The sequence below is a fragment of the Rana temporaria genome, chromosome 3 (assembly GCF_905171775.1).
Source record: "Rana temporaria chromosome 3, aRanTem1.1, whole genome shotgun sequence".
NCBI lineage: Eukaryota > Metazoa > Chordata > Amphibia > Anura > Ranidae > Rana > Rana temporaria.
In genome coordinates, this window is record NC_053491.1 from 186,490,691 (window position 1) to 186,517,296 (window position 26,606).

A 26,606-nucleotide genomic window follows, 5' to 3' on the forward strand; every position below is an offset into this window, starting at 1 on the left:
CCCCTAAAAATCCACACCAGACCCTTATCCGAGCACGTTGACCTGGCCGGCCGCAGAAAAGAGGGGGGGACAGAGTGCGGCCCCCCCCCTCTCCTGAACCGCACCAGGCCACATGCCCTCAACATGGGGAGGATGTCCCCATGTTGATGGGGACAAGGGTCTCATCCCCACAACCCTTGCCCGGTGGTTGTGGGGGTATGCGGGCGGGAGGTTTATCAGAATCTGGAAGACCCCTTTAACAAAGGGGACCCCCAGATCCTGACCCCCCCCCTGTGTGAAATGGTAATGGGGTACATTGTACCTCTACCATTTCACCCCAAAAAAAATGTCAAAGTGATAAAAATGACAGTAGCCGGTTTTTGACAAATCTTTTAATAAAGTCTTCTTTTCTTCTTTCCTTCGGGGTTCTTCCGCTGCTTCATTCTTCTCGTCCACATCTTGCCCGACGTCTTCTTCTATCTTTTCCGTCCGTCCTTCCGCCTTCTGGTCCCGCATCTTGCCCGTTGTCTTGTCCTGTTGCCTCCTCGTCTGCATCTTGGGTCTTCTGCGGTCTTCTTCTCGGTCCGCCGCCTTCTCGTCCCCTGCGTTTGAATTGTAATTGGCCGCCGTTTTCCCGCTCCTGGGACCCGCCCCCCTCTGACGCCACAAGTAAACTCCTTAGAAGGTCATGTGCGTCAGAGGGGGGCGGGGTCACATGAGTGTGACACGGCGGGAACTTCTTCTCCGGGCGGCGCGATTGAAATTGAATTCCCCCGCTGTGTGACGCTCTGCGACCCCGCCCCCCTCTGACGCACATGACCTTCTAAGGAGTTTACTTGTGGCGTCAGAGGGGGGCGGGTCCCAGGAGCGGGAAAACGGCGGCCAATTACAATTCAAACGCAGGGGACGAGAAGGCGGCGGACCGAGAAGAAGACCGCAGAAGACCCAAGATGCGGACGAGGAGGCGACAGGACAAGACAACGGGCAAGATGCGGGACCAGAAGGCGGAAGGACGGACGGAGAAGATAGAAGAAGACGTCGGGCAAGATGTGGACGAGAAGAATGAAGCAGCGGAAGAACCCCGAAGGAAAGAAGAAAAGAAGACTTTATTAAAAGATTTGTCAAAAACCGGCTACTGTCATTTTTATCACTTTGACATTTTTTTTGGGGTGAAATGGTAGAGGTACAATGTACCCCATTACCATTTCACACAGGGGGGGGGTCAGGATCTGGGGGTCCCCTTTGTTAAAGGGGTCTTCCAGATTCTGATAAACCTCCCGCCCGCATACCCCCACAACCACCGGGCAAGGGTTGTGGGGATGAGACCCTTGTCCCCATCAACATGGGGACATCCTCCCCATGTTGAGGGCATGTGGCCTGGTGCGGTTCAGGAGAGGGGGGGGGCCGCACTCTGTCCCCCCCTCTTTTCTGCAGCCGGCCAGGTCAACGTGCTCGGATAAGGGTCTGGTGTGGATTTTTAGGGGGACTCCACGCCATTTTTTTTTTCAATTTGGGGTGGAGTTCCCCTTAAAATCCACACCAGACCTGAAGGGTCTGGAATGGATATTTGCCGGGAACCGCACGTCTTTTTTTTGGGGGGTTTTTACGGCGGGGTTCCCCTTAATATCCATTCCAGACCTGAAGGGCCTGGTAATTTAATTTGGAGGGACCCCCTTTTTTTTTTTTTTTTTTTAATGAGCAATGCCTCTATTCTTTATAGCCATGAGTACTTTAACCACTTGCCCACCAGGTTAATTCTGGCACTTCTCTCCTTCATGTGAAAATCACAATTTTTTGGCTAGAAAATTAATCAGAACCCCCAAACATTATATATTTTTTTTTTAGCAGACATCCTAGGGAATAAAATGGCAGTCATTGCAATACTTTTTGTCACACCGTATTTGCGCAGCGGTCTTACAAGCGCACTTTTTTTGGATAAAAATCACTTTTTTGAATTAAAAAATAGGACAACAATACATTTTGCCCAATTTTTTTCTATATTGTGAAAGATAATGTTACGCCGAGTAAAATGATACCCAACATGTCACGCTTAAAAATTGCGCCCGCTCGTGGCATGGCGTCAAACTTTTACCCTTTAAAAAACTCGATAGGCGACGTTTAAAAAATTCTACAGGTTGCATTTTTTGAGTTGCAGAGTAGGTCTAGGGCTAGAATTATTGCTCTCACTCTAACGATCGCGGCGATACCTCACTTGTGTGGTTTGAATACTGTTTTCATATGCGGGCGCTACTCGCGTATGCGTTTGCTTCTGTGCGCGAGCTCGTCGCGACGGGGCGCTTTAAATTTTTTTTTTGGGGTTTTCTTATTTATTTTTATTTAGTTTTATAATGTTTTACACTGAAATAAAAAAATAAAAAAAAAATGATCAGTTTTCTTCCTATTACAAGGAATGTAAACATCCCTTGTAATAGGACTAGTGTGTGACAGGTCCTCTTTATGGAGAGAGGCGGGGTCAATAAGGCTGGAAAGCATGGTATTGAAAAAAAAAAAAAAAGATCTCATGCTTTCAGCTGCAATCATGTTCGTTCACCACAGTGGTGTAGTGTATAGCACTTTGACCTAGCAGCAAAAGAGTCGTTGGTTCGAATCCCGCCCGTGACAGCATCTGCATGGAGTTTGCATGTTCTCCCTGTGCCTGCGTGGGTTTCCTCCCACAATATAAAAACACGCTGTAAATCGGTTCCGGTCTAAATAAGCCCTAATATGCAGTAGTATATTAAGGTTTGGTTCTGCCCTAGGCCTGACTACATATCTGCACCTCCTAATAGAAAAATGACCAACCCCTTCCTGTCAAGGTCACACCCTGTTTTTGTATAACCCCGCCCAGTAATTTTCAGGGGACCCACACACTAGTTCTGGGGGGGCACTGGATTCCCTTAACCACTTCCATACCAGGCACTTACGCACCTTCCCGCCCAAGCCAATTTTCAGCTTTCAACACTGTCGCACTTTGAATGGCAATTGCGCGGTCATACAACACTGTACCCAAACAAAATTGGCGTCCTTTTTTCCCCACAAATAGAGCTTTCTTTTGTTGTTATTTGATCACCTCTGCGTTTTTTTTTTGCGCAACAACTAAAAAAAGACTGCAAATTTTGAAACAAAAAAACCTTTTTCTTTTTTTAGGTTAATTTTTTTGTAAATAAGTTTTTCTCTTTCAATTACGGGCACTGATATGGCGGCACTGATGGGCCCCGATGAGATGGCACTGATGGACATCGATGAGGTAGTACTGACGGCACAGATGAGGTGGCATTGATTGGCGGCGCTGCTATGCGGCACTGATGGGCACTCATAGGCGGCACTGATGGGCACTCATGGGCGGCACAGATGGGCGGCACTTATGGGTGGCACTGATGGATACTTATGGGCGGCACTTATGGGTGGCACTGATGGATACTTATGGGTGGCACAGGTGGGCACTGATAGGTGGGCACTGTGCATGGATGGGCACTGTGGGGTGGCACTGATTTTCCCAGTCAGTGCCCATTTGTGGGCACTGATTGGCATCTTTTTTCTTATTTTTTAATGCTTTTTGTTTTTTTGTTCTATATTTTTTTTGTTTTTGCACACCCTGGTGGTCCAGGGTGGGCATCCCTGGTGGTCCAGTGTGGTGATCCGAGGGGGGGCTGCGCTGATAAACAATCAGCGCGAACGCCCCCTGTCAGGAGAGCCGCCGATCGGCTCTCCTATACTGGCGTCTGTAAGACGCGAGTGAGGAAGAGCCATCGATGGCTCTTCCTGTTTACATCGTGATCAGCCGTGATTGGACACGGCTGATCACGTGGTAAAGAGTCTCCGTCTCCGTGAGAGACTCTTTACCGAGATCGGAGATGCAGGGTGTCAGACTGACACCCCGCATCACCGATCGCCGCGCTGCGTGCCCCCACAGGCGCGTGCGGCATGAAATCCTGCAGGACGTCCTGTCAGGATTGTGTAACCACTTCCCGGACGTAAATCGGCCATAGGCTGGGCGGGAAGTGGTTAATTTGCATAGTTTTTCTCTCACTTCCTGTTTGGCTATGGGGCAGGAAGTGAAGGCAAATCTCCCCAATTGGACACAGATAATACAAAATAAACTGACAGGGCCTATAACCCTCCCTCACTCTATCCAAAATGAAAGAAAATAAAACTTGTTGATTATAGTTCTTGTCAGGGGCGGACTGACCATTGAGTCACTTGGGCACTGCCCGAGGGCCCCATGCCACTAGGGGGCCCCATCCGGGTTGCCAGGCTCAGTAAAACCAGGGACAGTATGTAAAAATCTGTTTTTTTTTTAGATCTGTCCCTGATATGTCCGAAAATGACATGCTTTTAATGTGAATATCCCAAGATTTTAGCTGCCCGCCTCTGCACTACCTCCTGGCGTGGTGGTCATCTGTAAGCCAGAGGGGCCCCATAATCTTCTATTGCCCGGGGGCCCCATGAGTTGTCAGTCCGCCCCTGGTTCTAGTTTAAGCACAAATTTCATAGAGTTTTATTGAGAGCCCTAAGAAAATATAACCATGCCAATAGGCCAGGATAGAGCGTTGCTAATATGTAGGAATGTGTGTGTTAGAGCACCCCACCCAATGTTAACTAAAAAATTATTAATTTGCAAATAAGTATTATCTGCTCATTTTTTGGGGGATGTCTGCACCCCTGATAGTGACAACATTTGTGAGGTGTCTTCACCCTTTCTAATTCATTCACTTCCTGTCACATAGCCAAACAGGAAGTGAGGGTAAAACCTTACTAATATATTTTCTTGTGGACACAGAGATCAATCTAAATAGTTTCCCATTATGTAAATTGCACTCTAGCATTTTGCTGTGTACACCCCAAATTATTAGGGATCTTGGACTTTGGGGTCCATTTACTAAAGGCAAATCCACTCCTACAAGTGCAAAGCAAGGAAGAAAACAAAACAACTTTGCTTCTACAGGATTGGATGTTAAAACCATCAGTGCTTCCTCTCAGATTTTCAGCAACTATGCTTGTACTGCAGAGTGGCTTTGCCTTTACTAAACCCCAAACTAAATAATCATTTGGGGCAGGGATCCTCAAACTACGGCCCTCCAGCTGTTGTAGAACTACACATCCCATGAGGCCTTGTAATGCACTGACATTCACAGACATGACTAGGCATGATGGGAATTGTAGTTCCTGAACAACTGGAGGGCCGTAGTTTGAAGACCCATGATTTGGGGTGTACACAGCAGTGCTGGAGTGCAATTTGCTTAATGGGGACACTAGTTAGATTGACCGGTGTCCCCAAGAAATGACACTGGTAGGGTTTTAACCTCACTTCCTGTTCAGCTGTGTGACAGGAAGTGAAGCCAATTTTAAGAAAAGGGACACAAAGCTCAACACAAAAATAAAAAAACACAAAGCAGGGGTTCTAACACTCACTTGGCTTCCCTCAAACACCCACAATTTGAATAGGATTGCCTTGCGCTAGATTTAAGCACAGTGCTGTAAATCAGCACGTCAAGCCTGTCCACCAATAGCAAACCCCCCCCCCCCCCCCCCAGGCCATGTTTGCAGGTTTTCCTTCATCTTGCACATGTGCTTTAAAATAGTCTGGACAGCAATTCTTGATAAGAGAAATCCCCAAAACATGTCCTGTCGGGGGTACTTGAGGGCTGAGGACCACTGCAGAATAAATAAAATACTTACCAGTTTTTGTCTTTAAAGTCAGGGAGAATAAACATGGCAAACATTTCATGATTACACACCAGGAAAGAAGCTTAGACAAAAATCACACATAATTTGTTAGGCCCAAACCTAGTTCAGCTGCAGCTGTCAACATATGTAGCATGAAAAAGTAACAAAAGACAAACTTAACAATTTTAAAGTAATTTTTATTGGTCAACAAAACAAGGAAAGCAAAAAAAGACAAACAAACAAAAATACATTTCAAAATACTAATTAACCATAGCTTTACACATTTTTCATAAAATAAGGCCACATAGACAAATACATCAAAGTGAACATTATTTAAAAATAAACCAAAACCATTGGCAAAATAAAACAAAACCCATGCAACAAACCACATTTGTGTTTAGCAACAGCATTTCTGCCAGCCTGCCCCTTCTGAGGGCAGCTGAGGACTGATCGATCCAAGCTTTTTATAACAGTGCTAGTAATGAAGCAATTGAAATCACATGAACAAATTGCAGTCTCTAGTTTGGGTGAGCTTGTAATTGGGCACACCTGCAATTAACCCAAACCACGCTCTATGAGCATCCAATGAGTGTTTTTCACCTTTTAAAAAGAAAGGATATTTTTTTTCTAAGTGTTTGAGCATGCTCAGTTCATCACACATGTAGGAACCAAGCTGCAATGGAATGAGAGCTTTTTTTTTTGTTTCCCCTGATCTGATGCTTTCCAGCCTGAAGGGGAGGTGTTAAAGACAGAAGTAAACACGCACATTTAATAATCTATTTGTGTGAAAAAAAAGGTTGCCAATTTTGTTTGGGAGCCACGTCGCACGACTGCGCAATTGTCAGTTAAAGCGACGCCGCGCCGAATCACAAAAACTTGCCCGGTCATTGACCAGAAATATGGTCCGGGCTCAAGTGGTTAAAAATTAACAAAACACAAAAGTGAGCCCAATTTTTGGGGATAATGTGAAAGATGATGTTACACTGAGTAAATAGATACCTTACATGTCACGCTTTACTATTGGAAACACTCCTGCAATGGGGCCAAAATGAATTCCGTGAATATCCCCATAGGCGACCTTTTATTTTTTTTTCCAGGTTACCAGTTTATAGTTACAAAGAAAGTCTAGTGGTAAAAGTATTGCTCTCGCTCTAACGCACGCGTCAATACCTCACATGTGTGGTTTGAACGATGTTTATATATGTGGGCGGGACTTGCGTAAGTCCCGCCCACATATGTAAAAATTATTTTTACTTTTTGCTATAATAAATATCCCCAAAAATATATATTCAAAAAACTAAAAAACCCCTCAGTTTAGGCCGATACGTATTCTACATCTTTTTGGTTCCAAAAAATCGCAAATAGCGTTTAGTGTTTGGTTTTTGCAAAAGGTATAGCGTCTACAAATTTTTTTTTTTTTTGTTTTAACTAGTTATTGGGGCGATCAGCGATTTTTATCGGTACTGCGACATTATGGCGGACACATCGAACACTTTTTTGGAACCATTGGCATTTTTCTAGCAATCAGTGCTGTAAAAAATGCATTGCTTACTCAAAAAATGCCACTGGCAGGGAAGGGGTTAACACTAGGTGCGAGGGAGGGGTTAAATATGTTCCCTGGGTGTGTTCTAACTGTAGGGGGGGGGATGGGACTGACATGTGTAAATGACAGATCGCTGTTCATGAAGGGGAACTCCAGACCCCCCCAAAAAAAATAAGGTGGGTTCCCTCCAGGTGCATACCAGGCTCTTAGGCTTGGTCTGGAACATAAGGGGTTAAACCGGGGCCCAAAAAAATAGCGTGCCCCCCCCCCCCAGATCCAAACCAAGCCCTTATCCCAGGCACGCAGTCTGGTCAGACAGGAATGGGGGTGGGGACGAGCGAGCGCCCCCCTCCCTCCTGAGCCATACCAGACCACATGCCCTCAACATGGGGGAGTGTGTGCTGTGGGGGAGGGGGGCACTGCCCCCCCACCCCAAAGCACTCTTGCCCCCATGTCGATAGGGACAAGAGCCTCTTCCCGACAACCCTGGCCGTTGGTTGTCGGGGTATGCGGGCGGAGAGCTTATCAGAATCTGAGAGACCCCTTTAATAAAGGGGTCCCCAGATTCCGGCCCCCCACCCTATGTGAATGAGTATGGGGTACATCGTACCTCTACCCATTCACATGGGGGAAATGTAAAGTAAAAAAAACACACCACACAGAATAAAATATTTTATTAATCTGCTCCGGAGCCCCCCCTTTCTTCTTTAGCTCTCTTAGAAGGGGGGGTTTCTTCTCTCCCGATCTTCCGCCGGGACCCTGGGCTTCGGTGATTTCTGCCGGGGGAGGGCGCCATCCCTCGGTCCTCTCCGGAGCCTTCCGCCGGATGCCCCCACCCCATTTAAGCTCTTTTTCATTAGGGAGGGGCATCCGGACTTCGGGGTCTTCTGCCGGGGGATGGCGCCTATCCCCCGGTCTTTCCGGTGCCTTCCGCCAGGGTTCCGGTCTTCCTGGTCTTCTGCCGGGGGTGCGCCAACTCCCCGGTCTTTTCTCTTCTGTCTTCTCTGCTCCCTCTTCTGCCTGGCTCCCCCGCGGAGCCAGGGCTTTCTTCCGTCTTCTTTCTTCTCTCTTCCTTCTTCTGCCTGTCTCCTCCGGGAGCACAGGGCTTGTCTCCGCTGTCTTCTCCCTTCTCTTCCATTCGATGTTGACACGACGAGGTTCCGCGCTGACATGCCGTGTCAGCGGCGGGCATGGACTTATATAGGGTAATGCCACCATGTGACCTCAACCCATGTGACATCACATTCCCTGGGCATGATGGGAATGTGATGTCACATGGGTTGAGGTCACATGGTGGCATTGCCCTATATAAGTCCATGCCCACTGCTCAGACGGCATTCCAGCGCCGGACCTCGTCGTGTCAACATCCAATGGAAGAGAAGGGAGAAGACAGCGGAGACAAGCCCTGTGCTCCCGGAGGAGACAGGCAGAAGAAGGAAGGGAGAAGAAAGAAGACGGAAGAAAGCCCTGGCTCCGCGGGGGAGCCAGGCAGAAGAGGGAGCAGAGAAGACAGAAGAGAAAAGACCGGGGAGTTGGCGCACCCCCGGCAGAAGACCAGGAAGACCGGAACCCTGGCGGAAGGCACCGGAAAGACCGGGGGATAGGCGCCATCCCCCGGCAGAAGACCCCGAAGTCCGGATGCCCCTCCCTAATGAAAAAGAGCTTAAATGGGGTGGGGGCATCCGGCGGAAGGCTCCGGAGAGGACCGAGGGATGGCGCCCTCCCCCGGCAGAAATCACCGAAGCCCAGGGTCCCGGCGGAAGATCGGGAGAGAAGAAACCCCCCCTTCTAAGAGAGCTAAAGAAGAAAGGGGGGGCTCCGGAGCAGATTAATAAAATATTTTATTCTGTGTGGTGTTTTTTTTTTACTTTACATTTCCCCCATGTGAATGGGTAGAGGTACGATGTACCCCATACTCATTCACATAGGGTGGGGGGCCGGCATCTGGGGGCCCCCTTATTAAAGGGAGCTCACAGATTCCGATTAGCCCCGCCCGCATACCCCGACAACCAATGGCAAGGGTTGTCGGGAAGAGGCTCTTGTCCCTATCGACATGGGGGCAAGAGTGCTGTGGGGTGGGGGGGCAGTGCCCCCCTCCCCCACAGCACACACTCCCCCATGTTGAGGGCATGCGGTCTGGTACGGCTCAGGAGGGGGGGGGCCGCTCGCTCGTCCCCTCCCCCATTCCTGTCCGGGCCAGACTGCATGCTTGGGATGAGGGCTTGGTTTGGATCTGGGGGGGACCCCCGCGCCGAATCGGCGCGGGTTTAACCCCTCACGTTCCGGACCAAGCCTAAGAGCCTAATGTAGCCCTGAAGGGGGACCCGCGCCGATTTCAAGTTTGAAATTTGGCGCCGAGTTCCCCTTCAGGGCTGAAAACAGCTCGGAGATTCCCGTGCTCCGCGTCACGCAGCGCATTCACGGGTACGCCGCTTGGTATTTACCAAGATTTTCACGGCGTACTGACAAGGCGCACGGGAATCCCTGACTTTTCTCTCTGCGCATGCCCAGTATGCAAATGAACCTCCCGAGGTTCAGGCGCACTGTGCAAGCGTACGGGGATCTGTTTTCAAAAAACACTTTCCCTTTCAATTCGGCCCGCCAAACACTTCAAAACACATGTCACTTCACTTCCCCTGCATCCCCCCACCTCCCCCCTTAATAAACTCCCGCCCAAACCCCCGCAATTTATAGTTTAATGTGCCGTGCGCCAGGTCTGTACTGGTGCACAATGCACCCTCTCCTGGGCGCACGGAGCACATTAGTAACTAGGGAAATACACTGCACTAGCAGCGTATTTCTTTAGTAAATGGCCAAACGGCTGCTACTCCTGCTTTTACTCCATGAGTCATGGAGTAAAGGCTTGGTAAATCAGGCCCATTGTGTTTTTTTTTAAAATTGTCACTCTTCTTTTGTTTATAGCGCAAAAAATAAAAACCGCAGAGGTGATCAAATACCACCAAAAGAAATCTCTATTTGTGGGAACAAAATGATAAAAAAATTGTTTGGGTACAGTGTGGCACGACCGCGCAATTGTCATTCAAAGTGCGACAGTGCTGAAAGCTGAAAATTGGCTTGGGCAGGAAGGTGCGTAAGTGCCCGGTATGGAAGTGGTTAAACACTTTTCCTCATCTTTTGTTCTGGTGACAGTTCCAATATTTTGGTTTTCCCATTACTTTCTGTCTCGGTGACAATGGTCATCGGGGCAACTAAAAAAGATGAATTTAGTTAACAAGCATACAGACAGTAATACAAACTTCTCAGGGGCTATTATTCTTCTGGATTTTATCCAAAAATAAATAAATAAAATATTTTTACAATACATACAGTATCTCACAAAAGTGAGTACACCCCTCACATTTTTGTAAATATTTTATTATTTCTTTTTATATGACAACACTGAAGAAATGACACTTTGCTACAATGTAAAGTAGTGAGTGTACAGCTTGTATAACCTTGTAAATTTGCTTTACCCTCAAAATAACTCAACACATAGCCATTAATGTCTAAACCACTGGCAACAAAAGTGAATGAAAATGTCCAAATTGGACCCAAAGTGTCAATATTTTGTGTGACCAGCATTATTTTCCAGCACTGCCTTACCCCTCTTGGGCATGGAGTTCATCAGAGCTTCACAGGTTTCCACTGGAGTCCTCTTCCACTCCTCCATGATGACATCACCAAACTGGTGGATGTTAAAGACCTTGCGCTCCTCCACCTTCTGTTTGAGGATGCCCCACAGATGATCAATAGGGTTTAGGTCTGGAGACATGCTTGGCCAGTCCATCACCTTTACCCTCAGCTTCTTTAGCAAAGCAGTTTTCCTATCATCTGTGCCCAGTCTTGCCACACAGAGTTAATCCAGCTCTGAGCAATCCTCTTTTATTGTTCAGTGAAATAAAATGGACTTACAGCGAAAAACCTTAGTCCGTTCCGCCCCCTTGCTGTGAGTGACAGGTTATTTACATATCTCATGCACTAGCTTCAGACAGCATTATTTTTTAATTCCCACCCTCACTCCTTTTCTGAAGTCATGTGGTTAATTTTCTGGATTTTGACTGGATGTTAGTGATCAAAGCAGAATTCAGTGTAAGAAATACAAAGGAAAAAATGCATGTTGACAAGGGGAGTGTAGAGGTGAGCGGAGAGTCTACTGACATCACAACTCCACCCACCGAGCTCCAGGCAACAGATCCACCCACAGAATCTGCAGTTTTTCAGTTCTCATAACAGACAGAGGGGAAACATTTGACAGGTAAGGGTACATGCAGGAGGCATCTATGTCCTTATAGATCAGCACTATGGCAGTAGTTTAGAAAGGATGAGAGTGGGTTTACATCCACTTTAAACCGTTATATGGTCTTGGCCACTGTGCTGCAGCTCAGTTTCAGGGTCTTGTGAGTATGAGAGAGTGAGAGCGATAACATGAAATTTAATAGACCTGTAACAATTCACACCTGAGACCTTGTAACACTAAAGAGTCACATGACACTTTTTTTTTTTTTTTTTCAAACAACATATATTTTTTTTATTTATTGCATTTTAGTGTAAATATGGGATCTGAGGTGTTTTTGACCCCAGATCCCATATTTAAGAGATCCTGTCATGCTTTTTCTATTACAAGGGATGTTTACATATGAAAATGGTGTTCAAACCCATGTGACATATCACCACGATCGTTAGAGCGAGAGCAATAATTCTATCCCTAGACTTCTTCTATAACTCAAACATGCAACCTTTAAAATTTTTAAGAGTAAAAGTTTGTGGCTATTCAATGAGCGGGCGCAACTTTAAAGCGTGAAATTTTTAGTATCAATTTACTTGGCGTAACATCATCTTTATAACATCAATATAAAAAACATTAGGCTAACTTTACTGTTGTCTTATTTTTTTATAAAAAAAAAAGTTTTTTTCCAAATAAAAGTGTGCTTGTAAGACCGCTGCACCAATACGGTGTGACAAAAGTATTGCAACAGCCCGCCATTTTATTCTCTAGGGCAGGTATCTCCAAACTACGGCCCTCCAGATGTTGTGTAACTACACGTCCCATGAGGCATTGTAAAACTCTGGCATTCACAGACATGACTAGGCATGATGGGAATTGAAGTTCCTGAACAACTGGAGGGACATTGTTTGAAGACCCGTGCTCTAGGGTGTTAGAACCTCCAAACATTATATATTTTTTTTCTAAGTGTAGCGCCTGTGTACTTTATGGAACCGGGGGTAGTTAAATTTAAGGGTAAGATCAGAGTGTAGTTGGACTCTTATCCAGATTGTTAAGTGCAAAACAGGGTCTCTGTCTCAGCTTGGCTGTGCTGTGGGCTTATTCTGTTGTACTGGGGTGTTCTTCCAACCACGGTGCTGCAGGTGGCAGCAGTGGAGTCAAGGTTTGGATGCTCTTTCCCAGCAGCCAATCAGGAGGGTTTGACCTCGCTGTGCATGCTGGGGAGGGGTATTTATGAGGCAGACGCCATTGGTTCTGGGCTTTCTTCATCCAGTGTGGCACCCACCTTTAGGCGTTATGGCCTACCTGGCTGGGGCATGCGTGCCACGCAGTGTTCCTGGTTCCGGGGCCATGCTAGCCCGGAGCATCTGAACAGCGACGGGGACCCATTGAGTAACTGGGTTCCCACTTTGAGGATCCCAAGCTGTACTGCTGTTCGGTGGGGAGTCAGTTGGAGGAGCGCCATTGCGAGGCTAGCGGTCCTAAAGGGCCTGGACAAACCACCGGGGATCGAGGTAGCCGGACACTGAGGGATTGAGCACCTGTCAGTCGGTACCTGGGCGACAAGTTGAAGGAGATCCAGGCGTAACTCATCTAAGGAGAGATATCTCCAAGAATTCAATCCAGAAAGGGCCTGTGGCAGAGGTATCTTTCTGTGGCTCACCCAGGAGGGTCTGTGGCAGACTTTTTCCTTGAGTTCAAGTTCACCAAGGAGGGTCTGTGGCAGAGACTTCATCCTACAATTGTCCGAGTGATACTCAGGCTGCCAGGTCAGTGAGAGAGGCCTGTCCGGGTACACTAAACCCACTCCGGCGGGAGTGGCGCAGAGAAGTATTACACTTGGGAGCAGGACTGTTTCCCTATCATCATGCCTGAATCTGCTATTCTCCCTTCTTGTTCAACTCTACTTTCCTCACCACAAGTTTACTGTTTTTACCCGGCTGGGTAATAAAGAGCACAGCAAAGAGCACTTGTCGTGGACATTCCTTTACTTCTACTATATGCAATACGCATCACATCACCCCTAGGAATTCAAAGGAGGCATGAGGTAATGTGCCGCCCAAACATCCAGCACCTCCTCAGGGGGTAATGCTACATAAGTAATTTTCTAGCAAAACAAAAACTGATTTTAACTTGTAAACAAGATTAAAAAATAGGCCCGGTCTGTGGTAAGTGGTTAAAAGCTGTGCATAGATCTATTTTGCATTGTTATACAAGCTGTACACTCACTGCTTTTCCATTGTAGCGAAGTGCAATTTCTTCAGTATTGTCACATGAAAAGATATACTAAAATGTTTACAAAAATGTGAGGGGTGTACTCACTTTTGTGAGATACTGTATACTTTTACACTTTAAATACTTCCATGTGTCTTAATGTGTGTTGCACTGAAGAGTTGAAGGACCTTAATAATAAGTTGACCTGATCCCAAGATGCAAACGCATGCAGAATGCAAGGCTTTGTCCAATGTACCTCCACATAATGCATCGGTGTGAATAGGCCCTACTGAAAATGTTAGATTTTGCTGTGTAAATAACACATTTTGCAGGAGCTGGAAAAATCAGTAGCATGTTTGACAATACATCTGGTGTGAATGAGCAATAATCTGAAATAGTTCATATATGTAACACATCTAAAGGCATTTCCTTGTACAAATATACACTCAATGATTTCTTCATCATTTATAGTGTACTTTCATTTGATGATTAAACTCAGTATGATGACAGAACGATTGCCGTGCTGTTCTGGGAACTGAGCAGTCTTGAGTAGTGGATGTGTTTTGTTATTGACAATAAAAGAATATTGCTTAGTGAATCCAGAACATTACTAAATATTCCCACATTGTATGGCTGTACAGAACTGAACAATGTCACAAGTATTTTATACATTGATTCGTGCTCTTTAGGTTGTCTTGCGGCCTACGTGTCTACTTTCCCACAACTCCCACTACTATTTCCTCTGGGCTTTTGCTGTGGAAATGTTTTTCCTAACTAGAGATTAGCATAGCAAAAAATGTAGATGTGATGGGATGTAAATGAAATACTTGGAACATTTATAGTGTTCATACAGTATTCCAGTACGATCTTTTAATCTTTCCAACATGTGTTTCTCCCAGTACTGGGCCCCTTGACTTGCTGTTTCCTTTCTGCAGAAACAATCTGAACTACAACTAGCTGAGAAACAGGATAATACTAATCTTTAGAAGGTTAATTTTTCCTCAGTGATACAGTAGATATCCCAGGAGTAAAGATATTGCTTTGAAACTGAACACAGCTAGGAGCTCTACCTCTCCTAATGACTTTATCTTCCGAAAACTGTAATAAAAGTGTGCCTCTTCACAACACTGGAACATGTAGTGATAATAACAATAGTAAAGGCCCACTAAAGTGAAAAATATTGTGTACTGGTAACTGTACAGAAGTTCCTTTTTTTCAGACCTTTATATATTTTATGTAGGCCAAGCTGTCTAGAAAAAAATTACGTGATCGTAGCCATATTAGTACTGCTCGGACCTTGAAGAAGGGGACATACCCCAAAAGCTTGTCCTGAAAAATTGTATGTTAGTGCAAATAAAAAAAGTATCACGGACAGTACTCAATTTTGACAAAGGGGTTATTACAAACCATATAACACTGCCTCCAATGATGAGCCATTATTCATAGAGTTTAAACTTAAAGAGGGGGTTCATCCCAAAAAAAAAATTTAACATGACATTCAGCCGAGTTGTCAGAATGACAATCGGCTGTGTTTTTTTTTCAGTGCAGCACATACCGTATTTTCACCGCCGCTTCCGGGTATGTAATGTGCAGGACTGGGCGTTCCTAAGTGATTGACATCCTTCCGACCAGCGCATACAGCGCGTCACTAGTTGCCGAAAGAAGCCGGACTGCGAGTCGGCCCTATACGGCGCCTGCGCACGACGTTCAGCTTCTTTCGGCAACTAGTAACGTGCTGTATGCGCCGGTCGGAAGGATGTCAATCACTTAGAAACCCAGTTCCGCACATTACATACCCGGAAGCGGCGGTGAAAATACGGTATGTGTTGCACTAAAAAAAAAAAAAAAAAAACAGCCGATTGTCATTCTGACAACTCGGCTAAATGTCATGTTAAAAAATTTTTTTTGGGGTAAACCCCCACTTTAAGAAAAAGGACCTGTTATTGCAACTAGTAGTAGTTAAATAGTGTTACCTGGAATAAAAAAATGTATAAAATTATAAAGTTTATAAAATTACGAAACCCCAAAAACAAAGTGCAGCATCTAAAAATCAATATATCACCATATAGGAAGGGTCGAGATTGTTTGAAACAATTGTTTGTACACAGTGTACACCAATATCACCATGTGACATCATAAACTGTCAGAAAATGGAATTAAAAAAGATGAACAAAAGTATAGAATTAATAAATGTAAAGGAAAGTCCAAAAAAGTCCAGTGAATTAATCCATGACTTCCACTTTATGAATTATTTCACACCCCCTGTGACTGAGGACTAGTGTTGCTCACGAATATTCGTATTGCGAATATTCGGCTCGAATATGGCATATTCGAGTATTCGCGATATATTTCGAATTTCGCGGTGAATATTCGCAATTCCGAATATTCGCATTTTTTCAATTTGATTTTTAAAACAGATCACATCCTATCGACGTCTAAAAGCATTGCTGGTATGATTAGAGACCCTGGGCCGAGTAGCTAAGCTGAGGCGATCCTTTTATGTTGCCAAATTGAAAAAAAAAAAATTGCGATTTTTCGCTATTGCAAATGCGAAAATGATTGCGAATTTTCGATAACTGTGGTAGGAGAACTCTGATTGTCTCTGATGCAAAAGGGGGGGGGGCTTTGTGTATGTTTCTGTTATGAATATTTGTATGTTTGATATTATTTTTTTTTGTAAGAAGGAAAAAATTGCGCATACCTTAAAAAAAGGGGAGAATACAGCAGCAACTCAAAAATGTTATACAACATAATTTAATACAAGACAGAAAATGGAGTCGCTCTACAAGAATAAAAAATATGTCTAGTGACAAGACATGTGGGCAAATTATAAAATAAGCAAGCGCAAATAACTTGTGAAATACACAGTGAAACAAATATATAAAGAAATATAGTCCCAATAATAGAAAAATAATCTTTCATAAAAATGTCTTTGATATGTGAAGTGAAAAAAAGTCCAAAGCATGCAGCATGAACGTGTTCAATCTTCAAGGTGTTTGATTGACAAATGGCTGTGACAGATGGATAGAGTAAAGAATCACCACCAATGCAAAACACTTTTTATTTTGTATTGTAAAATATCACGAATATTCTGAGCCAATCAGAGTGCTCCTTCTGCATTTGCCGAATATTCGCAATTATTTTGTATTGTAAAATATCAAGAATATTCTGAGCCAATCAGAGTGCTCCTTCCGCATTTGCCGAATATTCGCAATTATTTTGTATTGTAAAATATCAAGAATATTCTGAGCCAATCAGAGTGCTCCTTCCGCATTTGCCGAATATTCGCAATTATTTTGTATTGTAAAATATCAAGAATATTCTGAGCCAATCAGAGTGCTCCTTCCGCATTTGCCGAATATTCGCAATTATTTTGTATTGTAAAATATCACGAATATTCTGAGCCAATCAGAGTGCTCCTACAGCATTTGTCGAAATTGCGCAGTAAATATCGCATTCACATGTTGCGATATTTCGATAAAATATCACGAATATTCTGAGCCAATCAGAGCGCTCCTCCAGCATTTCTCGAAATTGCGCAATAAATATCGCATTCGCATGTTGCGATATTTCGATAAAATATCACGAATATTCTGAGCCAATCAGAGTGCTCCTACCGCAGTTATCAAAAAATCGCAATTATTTTCGCATTCGCAATAGCGAAAAATCGCAATCATTTAATTTCGATAAAATATCACGAATATTCGAATTTAGCGAATATATCTCGAATATTCGAATATATATTCGAGATATATCGCGAAATCGAATATGGCATATTCTGCTCAACACTACTGAGGACAATACGGCACTCACAAGATCCACAGCTGCTAATGCTAACACAACAAGTAGCACATTTTTATAAAAACAATCTGGACCCTTCCTACCCTGTTTCCCCTGAAAATAATCCCTACCCCGAAAATAAGACCTAGCATTATTTCAGGGATGGATGCAATATAAGCCCTACCCCAAAAAGAAGCCCTGGTTAAAGTCGCAAAAACATGTAATCCGTTTTGTAAAAAGATTATATAATGTGCAGCATGTCTCCTTTTTTATTTTTGGGATTACAGAATGTCATAATGCTGAATCCTGAGTTGACAGGGGGAGAGGGAGAGAGAAGACAGAGGACACGGGAACTTAAAAAAAAAAATTATTGTTTTATTCTAGGTTTTTTAGAAAAAATAGAGAGGGGTAAAAGACACAGCACAAGTATTGTTCTTTCTATCATGCTTTAAAGGATCAGGATATACAGTATATATATATATTTTAGGGTTACAGCCACTTTAAGATCATCATGATGAAATGACTGTATTTGAATAAATGTAGATTATTGTATATACCATAAATAAATACATAAGGCATCCCCTGAAAATAAGATCAAGTGTGTTTTTTGTAGCCAAAATGAATATAAGACCCGGTCTTATTTTCTGGGGAAACGCGATATATGGTCATCCAGTCGCCTGATGGTAGCAGCACACACCACTAGAGGGCATAAGATGACCCACGCCGCCACTGTATAGGAGAGAAGCGTTCACCACAAATAGCCAAACACCAGGGGGTTGTACATAGTGTAGCAGTTTTATTATACAATTGCTTAGAAATCACATAAAATTCATGAACATGCATCCAGATGCCAAGATATAAAAACAAATCACAATGCACTTACTTAGACGGTTGCCATTTTCGAGACTGGAAGTGGTGGCGTGACATCAGCACATAGCTCTGTCCCAACACGTTTAGTGCAAACGCACGTCTTCAGGGTTGACGCTTGCAGATTTTGGACTTTTCATTCACTTGAATTCATTCTATACTTTTATTTCATTCCAGCTAATTCTGTCACATGGTGAGATTGTTGTGAAATTTTATCACTTTGAAGAGGAACTGCAGTCCGTTCACATAATTTGTAATGAAAACATCTTTGCCAATCTGAAGCTTCCCTCTAACCACTTTGCTTATTATTTTATATATACTGTGATTCTGTACTTGCCAAATATTCTGCAGAAATCTCCCTCCACTGAGTCTGGCTGCATCCATTTTAACTGTGGGCAGCTGAAGCTGCTGCCTGTTCACTTCCTGGATTTACACAGGCACACAGAGGCACACCTTCAGCTCTGCATCCTAAGGGAGCCCTGTTGTAGTACAGCCAATGGGAAGTGTCCATGTAGTGCAGGCAGTGATGTGTACATCCGAAGAAAAAGACCTTGCCTCCTGGACACAGAAAGAAGAAGACTCTTGGCTGCTTTACTTACCACTGGTCAGATCCAGCACTCTCCTCCTCTCCCTTCAGAACTCCAGACTGTGGGTGATCCCTCAGCATAATCGCATACAATACAGAACTAGTAACCTTTCATTGTACATGTAGGAAGCAGAAGTGCGACTGTGGTTGGGAGCACCTTAGTGAGGAGGCTTCAAGGGACTGGTCGCACTGCTGGAGGGAGGGGCCCTATTGGAGCAAGGAATAAGGTATTACGCCTTATTCCTACACCCCTAAGCAACATTTTGCATTTTATCCATGCATTTTTGGGAGAGGGCAAGGAGTTGGAGGCACTGCTAGGGTCATTTTGTTCTTGTGGACTTTAATATTCTAAACAATCATGAAAATTCTTTAACTATTTGAATGTTTGAACAGAGATGTCTGCCCTAAAAATGAAACTAACCATATAAGACATAAGGCTCTCTTTAAAAAAAAGTTGTGTTTTCAGTGTACTTGAGGCATACTTAACAGAATGAAACAAACAAACAAATGTTTTCAAATTCCAGTTCTCTGACATCTTGTATATTCCCTTTATCGACTGTCAATCAGCAGCAGAGTGAGGACATATAGAAGCAGGCAACGGAATGGGTCCTGGGTTTAACTGTCGTTAACAGTCAAGTTCCTCCAAAACAAACTCGCTCATCAATGTTTTTACTTAAAGAGGAAGTAAACCCTCTAGAAATGTTCCTAAAAAAAAAACTGCAAGAGAAAGGCATAATGAGCTAGCATGCATAGCATACTAGCTCATTATGCATGACTTACCTGAGATCGAAGCCCCCGAAGCACTCCTCATTCCCCTCCTCGGCCACCACCATGTCTCCTCTGAGTGCCTGGCCGGAGCGGCGATGACGTCACTCCCACACATGCCCGCGGGACCGGCAGATTCTCGGCATGCGCCGTCGACAGAGGTGCATTCTTTTTGGCAAATATCTCCTAAACCGTGTAGGTTTAGAAGATATTGCAAAAACCTACAGGTAAGCCTTAATCTAAGCTTACCTGTAGGTAAAAGTAGTCAGAGAGGGTTTACAACCACTTTAATTAATACTAATCTATAATCAATAAAGTGCAATAATTCCAGAGGACACTTTTCATAGGAATAAAAAGCAATGCAATAATGACAATAATACATCCTCATTCAATGTGCAAAAACGACATAAACTGCAATGAAATAATGTGCAAAATAAGCAATCAGATATGTGCAAAGAAAATATTTGAAAGAATTTTTTTTTCCAACTCTAAAGAGCATTATATGCCCAAAAAGTGACAATCGATGTGAAGAATAATGCCGTGTACACATGATCGGTCAAACCGATGAGAACGGTCTGATGGATCGTTTTCATCGGACCAAACTGATCGTGTGTGGGCCCCATCGGTTATTTATCCATAGGTTAAAAAAAAGCAATCTTGTTTTCAATTTAACTGATGGATACCTAACCAATAGAACAAAACCGTTTGTAGGTACGTCCATCGGTTAAAAATTACGCATGCTCAGAATCAAGTCGACGCATGCTTGGAAGCATTGAACTTCGTTTTTTCAGCACGTCGTTGTGTTTTACGTCACCGCCTTCTGACACGATCGGTTTTTTAACCGATGGTGTGTAGGCACGACTGACCATCGGTTAACCAATGAAAACGGTCCATCAGACCGTTCTCATCGGATGGACCGATCGTGTGTACGGGGCATTAGTCAGTTCAAAAAACAGTTAATTGAATAAAGTGCATGTGCATAAAACGGTGACATCCTTTTTATCCCAGTGATTCCACCATCTGCGGTGTGTGTAATGGTTTGCCCCCCGCCTCTCACATCATTTGAAGAACCCTACAGGTCTAATCAAGCCTTCAAAGTACACAGAGGATATCCAGGACCAGCCAATCGGTAACTGAAAGAATTCCCTTCCAAACTCTTCAAAGGCCATTAAACATGTAATGAAAGAGGTGGGCTCCATGGTGTAGTAGTTCAAAATATATTTATTAAAAAACAAGTAGTCACTTACAATTAAAATAGCGTGGTTCAGCTCTAAACAAATGGGATACTTTCAGTTGTGGCCACGACCGGAAGTGACGCCACCTGGCTCCTCCCTGAGATGTTGCGTCACTGAACACAAGACTTCAAGGTTAAGAGCATAAAATGGTCCAAAAGGTCTTGGTATGCTGACGCCTTAAGAGTTTCCTTCACTGGAAATAAGGGGCCAAGCCCAACCCTAACCCCTGAGAAACAACCCCACACCATAATCCCCCCTCCACCAAATGATTTGGACCAGTGCACAAAGTAAGGTCCATGAAGAAATGGATGAGCAAGTTTGGGGTGGAGGAACTTGACTGGCCTGCACAGAGTCCTGATCTCAACCCAATAGAACACCTTTGGGATAAATTAGAGTGGAGACTGCCAGCCAGGCCTTCTTGTCTACATCAATGCCTGAACTCACAAATGCGCTTCTGGAAAAGTGGTCAAACATTCCCATAGACACACTCCTAAACCTTGTGGCCAGCCTTATTTTACTGGCTTACAACTTTGCTTTAAAACTGAAACCCAGGCAATCAGATACATATGTGGAAACATAAGAAGCTGCGCTGATGACAAATCAATAAATATGATTATGTGTAATAAACAAAAGGAAACATGTTAGGTGAAAATTAATCAACCAACTAAAAAAAAATTGTGAAATATATACAATGATAAGTGAACCAAAATATAAATGATCAAAAGTCTCTTTCATAAATTTTCCAGAAAAAGGAAATGAATGTTGCAACACCCTGTGATAGGATCTTCAATATTCGAAGAACACTGTGAATCCACCACCACACAGAATGAAGGCTTACCAGCTATACAAGCTGTCAAAGCATGTAACCAATACCCAGCCTGGGTCTTATGATCCTCCCAACACGTCAGAAGGCTAGCAAGCCGAGTGTTCCTGGAGCCTTGGCGTTTGACCAGCAGTCAGCAAGTAACAACAAAGGTAGCCTCAGTGTGTGGATTATACCAGTGGTCTCCAAACTGTGGCCCGGGGGCCAGATGCGGCCCCTTGCTTGCTTTTAGCCGGCCCTTGGGGCACTATTTCTCCCACTGACACCAGTAATGGGTCCCTATTCCTCCCTATTATGACCACGGCGGGCCACCATTCCTCCTAATACCAAATGTGGTCATATTTACTCCTACTGATGCCAGGAACATTTTAATCCCACTGGTCAAAGTCCAGCCCTCCTAGAGTCTGAAGGACAATAAACCGGCCCTTTGCTTAAAAAGTTTGGAGACCCCTGGATTATGTTAATGAAAAGAAAAAAAAAGTCTGCCATTGGTAAAACCAGGTGGTGTTTATTATAAAAAAAAGTCTTACACGCCCATGTAAGCGGAACATGAGAACAGCGTGGTGACGTCAGCATGTTGCTCATCCTACGCGTTTCGTCACACAATGGATGTCGTCTCGGGGGACCGATCTTAACACCATCTATTAACAATCAGATACATACGCAACTCAAATGTATGAAAACAGTTTGGTCAAATAATTTATATTTCTGTGTAACAACTATCTGCCAGACAGCACAGCCAGATCCTTGATCTCTAGTTCAGCAGCAGCACAGATTTTTCAAGAACACATTGCCAGCCTGCTGATTGGACAATAATGTAGGAGGAGCACCCCGAGGAGGTCATCCCTCTGCTTTCCTTTCCAGGCAGCATGTTCTTGTTAGCATATATGCTCTGCAGTAGAGCCACTTGGGCTCCAAGTCTTGGCCCTTTCTATCCTAGTCTGGCTTCCATGCTACATAGGACCACTGGAGGCAGATATCAAGAAGAAGTAAGAAAAAGTCATTCCACTTATTAAAGTGAAGCAAAATCAGGGAGGAGCACATAAGAGGCATTTCTGATTACTGAAGGTAATAGTAGGCATCTTGCACTATCTGTTCTTACGCAGGACTTTAAATCGTTTTTGTTTTTAAGCTTAAAATGGGATACAGCTTCACGTAAAAAAAAAAAAAGTTTTAATCACATAAGAGTGACTTTTCTAAATTATCTACACTTGAAGGCAATAAGCTAAAAGCTCTAAATTGTTGAAGAAGAGTATTATAATAGTCCTAATACAGGCATGAAAGAAGACTGAGGGATTACATATACACAAGATTGCAGTAATAATAGAGCAAGCCTATCAATCTGCTTTTCCAAAAATTTTCCTTGCAGAAAGCCAACAGTATCTGAGATCGAACACTGGTTTTACAAGCCTGGCATTTCCATTAGCAAAAATAGGGTCAACTTGGCAAAAGTCCCTTCATCTAACACCATCAAAAACCATTTCCAGAGCACAGATTGGTTGAGTCGATAATCTGCGGCAAAACTGGTGTATATTTCTACATACACAAAACACTGGCACAAAGATACGTGTTTTGGAAAATAGTGTAATTAAAAGATTAAAACCGATAAACATAATATTTGAACGAGACATTGCAAGACACAGTCTCTTTGTTCTCTGTCTACCCTAATCAAAATATAAATGTGAAGCAAGAATATAAAGGACAATGTTTTGTAAGAATGTTCATAAAGAGTAGGCTATGCTCAATGGATGTGACAGCAGAACCAGGGACATAATCTCCACTCTCCAGCTCAGGTTACCATTTAAAAACCATGGCCCAGATTCAGGTAGAATCGCGCAATATTTGCGTGGGCAAAGAGCAAATTTTTTTCTCTGCGCCCACGCAAATATTGCGCTTTGCCCGCGATTCACGGAGCAGTTGCTCCGTAAATTGCGCGGGCAGTATGCTAAACAGCCGGGCGCAAGGCTGCCTAATGTAAATGATCCCGCCGGGGGCGGGAATCATTTAAATTAGGCGCGCTCCCACGCCGAGCGAACAGCGCATGCTCCGTCGGGAAACTTTCCCGACGTGCATTGCGGCAAATGACGTCGCAAGGACGTCATTTGCTTCTAAGTGAACGTGAATGGCGTCCAGCGCCATTCACGGTTCACTTACGTAAACGACGTGAAATTTTAATTTCACGGGCGGGAGGCGCAGCTATACTTTAGCATTGGCTGCGCCTGCTATTAGCAGGAGCAGCCTTATGCTAAAGGCGCCGTACGGAAACTCCGTACCTTGCGTACGCAGGGCCCGCGCAACTTTTGTGAATCGGTGGTAGTATGCAATTTGCATACTATACGCCGATCACAAAGGCCGCGCCCCCTAGCGGCCAACGCAAGAATGCAGCCTGGGATGTGAAGGCATAAGGAGGCTTATGTCTGTCACATCCTAGGCTGCAGTCGGTGTAACGAGGTTCCTGAATCAGGAGCACTCGTTACACCGGAGCAAGTAAGCACTTGCGCCGCGCAACTATGGTTGCGCGGGCGCAAGTGCTTCTTGAATCTGGGCCCATGTTTGTATTTTGAACATGTCAAGAATTAAAAGGAAAATAAACTGAATTGTTTCAGACATGAAAAAGTGGCAAAAATAGATGTGGTCTCGTTGAAATTTGACTGAGCACGAGCAGGGTTTGAATAGATAATAAATTTATAATGATTATAGCCAGGCCTTTTTTTCTCAGAAAATAGGTGCAGGAACTCAACCATAACACACACACACACACAATCCAAACCACATCAAATAGTGGGTATGGTCAAATAATACTAATGGTGGGAGGGTCTTAAAGGGGCATTAAATGCCAGGCGTGCATTACGTATAGAGTGCAGACTTCAGTAGGGTTACACACAGAGTGCAGAGTTTAGGGTTGTGTTACACACAGAGTGCAGGGCCTTTTTCCACAGCTACTTGCTTTTGCATCCTCCATCCACATCTCACCTTCACCCCTCTTCTTCCCTAGTATCTCCCCACACTATAGGTGGCTCTGCCTCGCTCATTTTCAGGGAGATCATCCAGTGGGGGAGTCAGCATCTGCACTGCACCCCAGGCAACTACATCGCCCAGCTTCCCACCCTGCACTCAGTGGGAGCCTCTCAGGAGATCAGATCTATGGGAGCTGTTGGAAGGCAAGCTGTCACTTGTAAACACAGAAGCCGGACTTGGCTTGGCATTTTTCTTAATGAAAGCAAAATGTTCTCTGTTTGGATAAGGTGGAGAGGCAGGGTGGTGATGTCACCTGCTATGCTAATTAACTGTCTGACTCTGACCAATGACACACAGACACACCTTGTGGGCGACACTCTCTGAGCAGGTTGCCACTCCCAGTCCCTGGATACAATAGCAGTCTATGGATGCAACAGCAGCAAGGGACTCACTCAACTAGGGTTAATCTCCCACTGCAGATTAGCTGTTGCAGCCCCTGGATTTGGGTTGGGATATGCTATGCAGCAACAGACTGAAGCAGCACAGGTCCCTCACAGCACATTACAACTGTACAGCAGCCACAGCTCCAGCATCTCTCTCTCTCTTTCAGCCCAGCTCAATGCACGGCAGTCTGCTCACCACACAAAGTTTTCCTGGGCTGCCTGATAGCTCAGCCCAGTACACAAGGTCAACAGCCCTCCTGATTCTCTAATCCAGTCACAGCATCATCCACAGTTCTTTTCCAGCCTCTCTAGTCCTTTTCTGTTCACCCAGGCGCTCTGAGTTCAAATGTAGACTTGAGAGATGGTGGAAACTGTTCTCCAGGAACAAGTTTGTTGTAGTGGTAACCTTCCAATGAATGACTGATGGAGGGGACTGAGGGAGACATCTGGTGTAGGTGTGCTGGTTTTCTTAGGGGGCAAAATCACTCCTTCCACCTCTTCCAATGAAACCTATTTAAGAACTCTTGGGTCTGACACCCCTATGTTTGTGTCTACACCGGCAATGAAGAAGGTCAAGTGGAGCCTTCAGTTCAGCCGATTAAAGAGAAAGTGAAGATCTCACCTGGCCCTGAATCTGATGGAGAGCCTCCAGATAAAGGTTCATCAGAGCCTAAAAGGCAAAAAGTCAAAAGGTAGATACACCCCCATAAAAGTATGATGTATGACTCTCTAGGCCACAGCTTGGAAGAGTCTGTGTCTACAGAACTTAGATCAAAAGAGGACAATTACCCTAGCCTACCTCTCAACACACACCTTGCTGGAAATTCCACCAGCCTGCTCCTTTTTCAAGGAGATGTCACAAAATTTGTCTAACCTCACAGGTCAAATGTGTTTAGTTCTAAATGTGAACTAATGTGTAGTCTCATGTTAGTTTATCATTCTGTAATATTTTTCCTTACAAATCTTGCCTCTTTATAAAATCAAAAGTCCTTTTTGGTGGGGGGAGCATGTAGCCAAATCTGCGCCTTGGCTCGTTATGGGGTGGACTGTTGCTCTGCCAGGGTTTCTACAGGACCATCCATCTCGTTTCAGTCTCTCTCCCTTGCTGCAATTGGACTGTACAGCAGGGCACAGAGGAAAGAGACAGAGGAAGACTGTGATTGGCCGCCCAGGGGGGATGCAAAGACTTATGGAGAATGTAGTCACCACACAGAGACAGCCTAGTGCAGTGATGGCGAACCTTGGCACCCCAGATAATTTGGAACTGCATTTCCCATGATGCTCATGCATTCTGCAGTGTAGTTGAGCATCATGGGAAATTAAGTTCCAAAACATCTGGGGTGCCAAGGTTCGCTATTACTGGCCTAGTGGATGAAGGACCAGCAGAACCACAATGGCCAAACAGTAATTTTAGTTTATCGATAAACTAAATCTGTACAAAATACAATGGCATTACTAGACTGTAAATGCAGTCAGAATCCTCAAATACTGCTGTGCTTTAGTCTGTTGTTTTTCATTGGC